At 39.2% G+C, this 7765-nt stretch overlaps 1 long non-coding RNA gene across 1 annotated transcript; it reads right to left on the reverse strand.

The window, feature by feature from the left end:
- Positions 1 to 3114: 3114 nt before the first annotated feature.
- Positions 3115 to 4001, reverse strand: LOC129799041 (uncharacterized). The gene is made up of 3 exons (XR_008751488.1): positions 3838 to 4001; positions 3693 to 3753; positions 3115 to 3211 (listed from the first exon to the last, which is right to left on the reverse strand). It is a non-coding gene; the product is annotated as an uncharacterized LOC129799041 (long non-coding RNA).
- Positions 4002 to 7765: the final 3764 nt, after the last annotated feature.

The following is a 7765-nucleotide window of genomic DNA, read 5'->3' on the forward strand; positions in this document are numbered from 1 at the left end:
CACAATGGTCCAAGTGGATGACTCGGAACGGCACAGGGGGTTTCTTGAATGCGTGCAATTCAATGTGTGATTCATCCGCACCTTTCTTAGCTTGCATGCAATTGATGCATGAGTCTACATATTTCTTCACGGTCTTCCTCATCCTAGGCCAGTAGAAATCCTTAGAAATGTGCTCAGCTGTTCCGTTGAACGCCGGATGACCATTCCGATCATGAGCCAAATGCAGGAGGTGTAGGCGCATGCCCAAAGGAACGTAGAACTTAAGACCATTTGGAGACTTAAAATACACGCGTTCCTCCTTCAACTCATTAGACTGCAAAATCTGTGCTGCATTTTCATGACCTTTATATTCTCCGTTGAGAACCTTTTTGATTTGTACAATGTCACCATCACGGGTCTGAGCAGCAGCGAGCCAATCCATTTCACTTATAATTTTCAAAACTTGAGCGTTCTTCGGTGGATTGCGACTAAAGAAATCAGCATGTCTCATGTGACATCCATTCCTGAATCTCAACTCAAAATCAAACTCCTGGATATCACACCACCACCTGGCCAATTTTGCAGACAAATCTCTCTTTTCATGGGCCTGTCTAAGGGAATTGCAGTCAGTGTATATAACAAACGACCTACCCAAGAGATAATATCGGAAACGCCGAAGACTTTCGAGAACTGCCAGAGTCTCAAGCTCAAAACTCGAATACTTCGCTTCCGCAGCCGTTGTCACTCGACTAAAATAAGCCACGGGTCGTGACGTTCCCTCGTCATCTATCTGCATGAGGACACCTCCGAGACCAAAGCTTGAGCCATCACAATGAAGCTCATGCTTCATCTTTGGGTCAAATAACGTCAAGATGGGTTTCTCAGCTAATGCCTTCTTCAGAATTTGAAACGCTTCTTCATGATGCTCCAACCAAACAAATTGTGTGGCATCCTTTTTCAGAAGATCATAGAGAGGTCTGGCAATCTTGGAATATGCAGGGACAAATCGGCGGAAATATCCCGTGAGTCCCAAGAACTCACGAACACTCTTGAAAGTTTCAGGTTTCTCAAACTTCTCAATAGCTTCCGTTTTGTGATCCCCTGGTGTGATGCCATCTTGACTCACGTTATATCCAAGATACTTCACCTTTGTTTGTAGAAACTGACACTTCTCAACATTGAGAGTGAGTCCTGCCTTCCTTAGTTCTTTCAATACGCGTTGCAATAATTCCAAGTTTTCATCGATAGTAGTTGTTGGAAGCATTATGTCATCGACATAATATGAAATTCCAGCATCCTTCACAGGCTGCAATACTCGGTTTATTACACGAACGAAAACCGAAGGCGAATTTGTGAGGCCATATGGCACTCTTTTGAACTGATATTGTCCATCGGGAACAACAAACGCTGTGTACTGACGTGATTCCGGTTCCACCTCAATTTGATGATAACCAGCTCGGAGATCTAGGGAAGTGAACCATGTTTTACCAGCCAACTTATCGAGCTCTTCTTCAATCCGTGGGAGTGGAAAGTTTTCATGCTGACAAATCTTATTCAACTTCCTATAGTCCACGCACATACGTGGGCTTCCAGAGGCTTTAGTTACGAGGACAACAGGACTCGAGAATTCGCTATGACTTTCTTCAATGATGTCGTTTTCCAAGAGTTCACTGATTATTCCTCGCAAAATCTCTCTTTGCGCATTAGACACGCTGTACGGGCGATATCGGATAACCTCTGTTGACTTCATGATGAGCTTCATTGGCCCCAAAATGGTATGACCAAGTTCCATTTGATTCATTGCAAAGCAATCACGATAATCATTTATGAGCCTCATCAAACGCGCCCTATCAGCCTCTGACACATCTTCTCCAATTGTCACGTCAGACAACTCAATGGCCCTCTTCTCCTTTGACAACGTGACTGTAAAGACAGGATTAACTGGAACTAAATGACCATCTTCCTTAGACACCTTGATTATCAAATCGTTGTGTGTCTTGACTAATGTAACTCCTGGTGTCGAGAAAAGATCAATTCCGCAAAGTAGAGGAACTTCTAACAAACCATCGGAGACCACGAAGACCTCCAATTTATGCTTAAACTTCTCAATCTGAATGTCCACCTTGAAACTTCCCAAAGACTCAACTGTGCCACCGCCAAAACCAACAAACACCTTTCTTTCACCTAGGCCAGACCATCTAATTTTCTCAGCTAGTGACTTGGCAATTAGGGTTGCCACGCTTCCCAGGTCAATTAACGCTTCACATGTCTCTCGATTGACCTGGCACTTCTTGATAAGACCTTTATTTGTTAGGGTGGTGGGCCTTGTCACCACCCCGACGGGAAAATCCGACCCTTTCTTTGGACAGTCCCTGACAAGATGTTCTTCGGACCCACAAGCGTAGCACCTTCTTTTCTTTACTTTATCAGGTGCCTTAGAGTTTGATTGCGGCTTCCCCTTTGGAACACTCTCGTCTTTATTCTCTCTTTCGGTCTCATCCTTTGACTTGGAAGCCTGGTCTTTTGTACGGGAATAGAATTTGCGACCAAACTTCTTCGAAGATCCACTGGAAGTGGCCTTATCATTAGAACTGGTACTCGTGCCTGGTTGGTTCTCTGGCTGTCCTTCTTGATTGGACTCACGCTTTGGATTCTTGGTGGTTTGCTCGACCTTTTTCATGTACGACAAAAAGTCGGTCAGAGATCCACGTGGAGCAGCTGACAAGAGACCACGCATCATAAGATTCGGAACACCATCAATTAAATACTGCCGGATGGAGTCGTCATCTAGGTTAATCCTCCTGGCCTGCTTCACCACTGAATGGAAATATGACTCAATTGGCTCATCGCTCTTCCTCTTCCTACCGGCAAGAACCTTGTGGACATCAGCTGATGACAACTGTTCAGGGAAATTCTTCAAAATCTCTTGCTTGAAATGAGCATAATCCACTATCATTGTCTGCATCCCCTCAAACCATTCACGTGCTGGACCCTTGAGACGGATGACAGCTGTTAGCATGGCACGCTGAGGGCTCATGTCGTACAAAGCCACGATATTGTCCACTTTCTGAAGCCATTCACTAGCCATAGGACTCTTCTCATTTCCCGGTTCAAATGCAGGAATCAAGGCTTCAATCTCTCGAAGGGTTAAGACTGTGGACTGAGAAGCCGACAAATCTTGTGAGGAAAGGCTAACTTGAGAGCGATTTCGACTTGGGCGAGGCATTTCGGACTGTTTGGGAAAAAATAACACCAATACCCAAGATTAGGACCAGAAACTAACCCAAAAGATTCACAACCGCTTTCTTAGGGACAAGAAAAATCATCAGGAAATACTTGTTTTATTTTTCAAAGGTACCTGGAATAAACATTACCCCCAGATCATGGTAATTTAGGGACAAAATACCCAATTTGGTATCAGGATGGAATAATAAAATTGGAATGGGCAATAATTCTTTAATAAAGATGTCATATCGAGGGCAAATGTAGAGTAAAATATAGCAATTTCACTTGAAAAATCAATAATTGTTACTGTAAATGATATCGTTGCCATTACTTTCTATTTTTGTGAACAAGAAATCACAAAGAACTGTAATTTATCTGATAAAAATTACCACAATTATTCAGTGTAGCTTAATTTCTTGGAAATTCACTTGCTTTGTCTTTTAAAATGACGAGATTCTTCACAATTTAAAGAAATAAATTGTACTTACAACCTCCCAGCACCTGCAAGACTTATCAATAATTTTCCTCCCTCCTCGATGATAATAATCTCTAAGAAAGGATGAAAATATTATCAGTAAAATAAACATTTCAAATTGCTGCACCAAAACTTTTGCCATGTACTGTAAAATGTACCTCAAAGAAGCGTTAAAATTTAGCACAAATAAATTTGGTGGAACACAGCAAATTTGCAAATCACTTCCTGCCAAATAATAAGAATTATTAATTTTCACTTTCAACTGCACACAGCTTCACGTCTGGATTCTTAAAAATACCTGCCAAAATTATCAAAAAACAATTTAAACGAATTAATTCTGCGGAGCAATAAATCACCAGACACTTGGAATGCGAATGAGGCTAAAATAACTGAAAGGCAATTGTCTCCCAAAATTAACAAAGAACAATGCATAAAATATCATTAGATAGAAGGGGATGAGAGATCTCTCCATGCCACACACACAAACATTCTCACACAAGAGGGGTAAAAACTCTCTCTCGAGCGATCACGCCACCGCTCGCTTATACTTATCCTTCTCCCTCGCTGGGTGGAATTCTCGCACTCTCTCCACTCGAAGCTCTCCGCGTGCATTTTTTCCCTCTCTAGAGGATCGCTTGTGCTCCCTCTCTGCGCTTTACTCTTGGTGATGGGGTTTTGGAATTTTCCACTGTCTGAACATGTCACAGACAAGTTTTTCCTCCAGAAATGGTCAGGGAAAAGCACTGTGCAGCTTTCCCAACCCCAATGAAACATCCACAGGTGCTTCTTTCACCATTTTATGCACCTGAGAGGGCCTCCAAAGCGATTTTTGTCGCCCCAAGAGACACGATCAACCATCACGGTGATCTTGTGCCATTTCCTTGGGATTTTCGGGAGCTGATGCACTTTTCACACACTTCACTACTTTCACTTCACTTGGGGCTTCTTGAGCCCTTATCCCACTTCTGAAATGATGCAATCCGAGTTGCATCCGCGACTTCCCTATCAAGCGGCTTTATGGCGCAGCTACCGGCCATGTCCAAGCGCTCTCGACAGGGTTTCGCCAGAGACTGACTTAACCCTCCCCTTACGAACTCGAGGCAACCATAGGCGCACACCCATAGTCTCCCCTTATGACCCGGTAGCTCGCTCCTAATCCGCTATATAGACGTAGGAGGAGAGAGATGATGCAACAATATGCATACACTTTTAAAGTCAATTCTGCAGTTTAAGCTCGAAAATATAATTTTGCAGACTTTGCCATAATACGGGAAATGTCAATTTTGGAGTTTATCGTGAAATACACTTTGAAAATGTGCATGGTAAATTATGTAGCTTGAATCATAATTTAATTTGGTAAGGAAGTCGGAGAAAGAGCTTAATGAAATTTTCGCGGAAATCTCATAAAAAAAGGTAGCAAAGTATTCTAGCCTTGTTGCATGCACTCTGCTCTAAAACTAATTTTCACATTAATTTTTTGGGTGAATAAATTTTTGTATGGCTTGTGGTCTATCTATGGCAAAAATATGATTATATTTCTGAACTTATTCACGAGTTATCTTAAAGCGTGTCCACGATAAGATTGTTCCCAAGAATAATGCTTTAAAAATGAAGTCTACATAATATTAAAAAAAAAAAAGAAAAATATTAGTTTAATTCATTGTAGATTTATTAGATATAGTAATCTTATTAAAATATTTGTTTGGCGAAATCTCGAATCTTCGTCTTGAGTCCTCCCATCAATGTCTGTACAAGATCATTACCGCGGTTCTGGGTTGTTTCATTCTATTTTTTCTTGAAGTTCTCGATGAACTCGACGTGTTTAGCCTTCTTCTTCAGATCATATTTGATATTAGCCCAATATGTTTCAACTGGACGGAGATTTGGAGTGAAAAATATCAATCTTATCGTTGGACACGCTTTAAAGATCTATTTGAAACAGAAAATAATTTAATTTCAGAAAACAATATCAGTTTTAAGCTACATTTGCTGATTTAGTTATCTCTTGAAATTTGTGCGGTACTAAAAGAGCTTTCAAATTGATCCATAATTGTCTCAATTGGTTTAGACAAGCTTCTGGCAAGTTGCCTGAAATTTGAAGCCACATTCTCATACTTCCACTAGGTTTTTAGAGGTTTGCTTTGTAAATCCTTTTTACCTTTGACTTCTGAAAGACTGTTATTAGGTATGAATATCCACTGTTAGTGAATATCAACTATATCGACGGTTCCATTCCATACTATTCTGTCTCAGAATGACAACATTTCAGGCGAGCCATTTGAAGTTGGCGATTTCCTATGCTGCCCGTGTAAATTTTTTTTCAAAAAAATTGAATATCTCGTTACCCGAACGCGGGATGACCGCCAAATTTTCACCAGTTGTACATCTCGGTCCCAGGAACAACATATCTCTCGCAGTAATATAATTCTAAGTTCAGAGGGCTAAAAAACATAAAAACTGTAAAAGGATTTTCTATCGGTTTTTATAACGGAGGTTGGGATCGACGCTTAGTTAGACGGCGATGGCCGTATGGAAAAGAGACAAAAAGATAAAAATGAGATGAAAATAAGTTGAATATGTTGTCGTTTAAACCAGCAATTGTAAGTGATTTATTTGTACAAAAATATAAAAATAATAAAAGGAATTTAAGTGATGAGTAAGGTACGACGATTTTGATCCTAGCGGCTTTATGTGAATACAATCGAGAAATTTCTTAAATGCTTACCACATGGAATTCGATCAGTAAAATATACAAAAACATAATTTAAAACAGATGATTCAAAGTATTGTAGGTAAGTACGGCTTACGGTCCAGTTTTATTTTAAGATTTTATGGCATTCGAAAATAAGAAATTTAATGATAATAAACTTAGCATTAATAGAAATTGAGCAGTTAAGTTAAAAATTAAATTTGGTTAGCAATTAATCAAATTTGACCAGTTATTCATTTTGGAACATTTAAAGCAGTAATATTATCATGCAAATTCTTGCAAACGTCTATTTCAAGAACCTAACTTACCAAGTCCTCTTCCTATTTATGAGAAGGAACAGTTGAATGTTCCAAGCATACCGCAATGTTTCTTTATATCTTATTAAAGAGAGTCGACTTCGGCAGTCCAAATACGCGGATTTGCGAATTCCTTTACCTTTCTGGAACTCTTTGAACCCTTTAAGGGTGATTTTTCCCCTAGTAACACAAAAATAAAATTTTTCATAAAACGATATAAAGTCTTGATTTGCTATACCGTGATACACTAGAGAATTTCACATTAAAATTTTAATGTGATTCATATTAATTGTTGCTGATATGTGTCCTAATGTGCAATTTTTGTCTAGAGCTTTTAGAAGTTGATTCATTCAGTGAAAAAAAGTGGACTCGGGTCACAAAAATTGGTTTAAATAGATTAAAATAGCATAAGTACGATTGATAATTAATGAGCAAAATAATGAGCAAAATTTGCTCATTAAATTTTCATCGGGTAACACTTTATTGCAGTTATTCGGGTGGGTTCTGCGCCACAATTTTTCCACCAGTTTATTTTTGATTAAATTGTTATAAAAGGTAGTTCCAATACCTTTTAGTTATCGCGAACGAGATAGAGACAGGACAAAGGATATTAAAAAAGATCGGTCAAGAAGATAAGTAAGAAAAAATCTAAACAAAGCTCGTCCACATTCTACTTCTTCTCGCTTGGCGGGTCCTTTTGCACGACATAAAAGTAGCGTACAGAAGAACTTCCTCTTCACTGAAATAACTCATTTTCATGAATGCTTCAAAAAAATCATTCATTTGACAACCCGCGTGCCATCGTGACATTGAGCAATTCGAGCAATGTGTCCTGACTAAATCAGCAATTTCGAGTGATTCTAGAAGTTTTAATGAGCAACTTTTCACTTTAACTTTGATGTGAAATTTTCTAGTGTGATAGAAAGTCAGAAAAAAAATATTTTTTCTGAAGCATATTTTTCTACCCTCTTGTCCTTAGGGTTACGGATTTTTCACTGCATTTCGTTCGTAGAATGATCTTAAGTTTCTTCAGGCATTTTTACAATCTAGTCATCACAAAAACTAAAAATTAGTTTTTTT

The sequence above is a fragment of the Phlebotomus papatasi genome, chromosome 1 (genome assembly GCF_024763615.1).
Source record: "Phlebotomus papatasi isolate M1 chromosome 1, Ppap_2.1, whole genome shotgun sequence".
Classification (NCBI taxonomy): Eukaryota; Metazoa; Arthropoda; class Insecta; order Diptera; family Psychodidae; genus Phlebotomus; species Phlebotomus papatasi.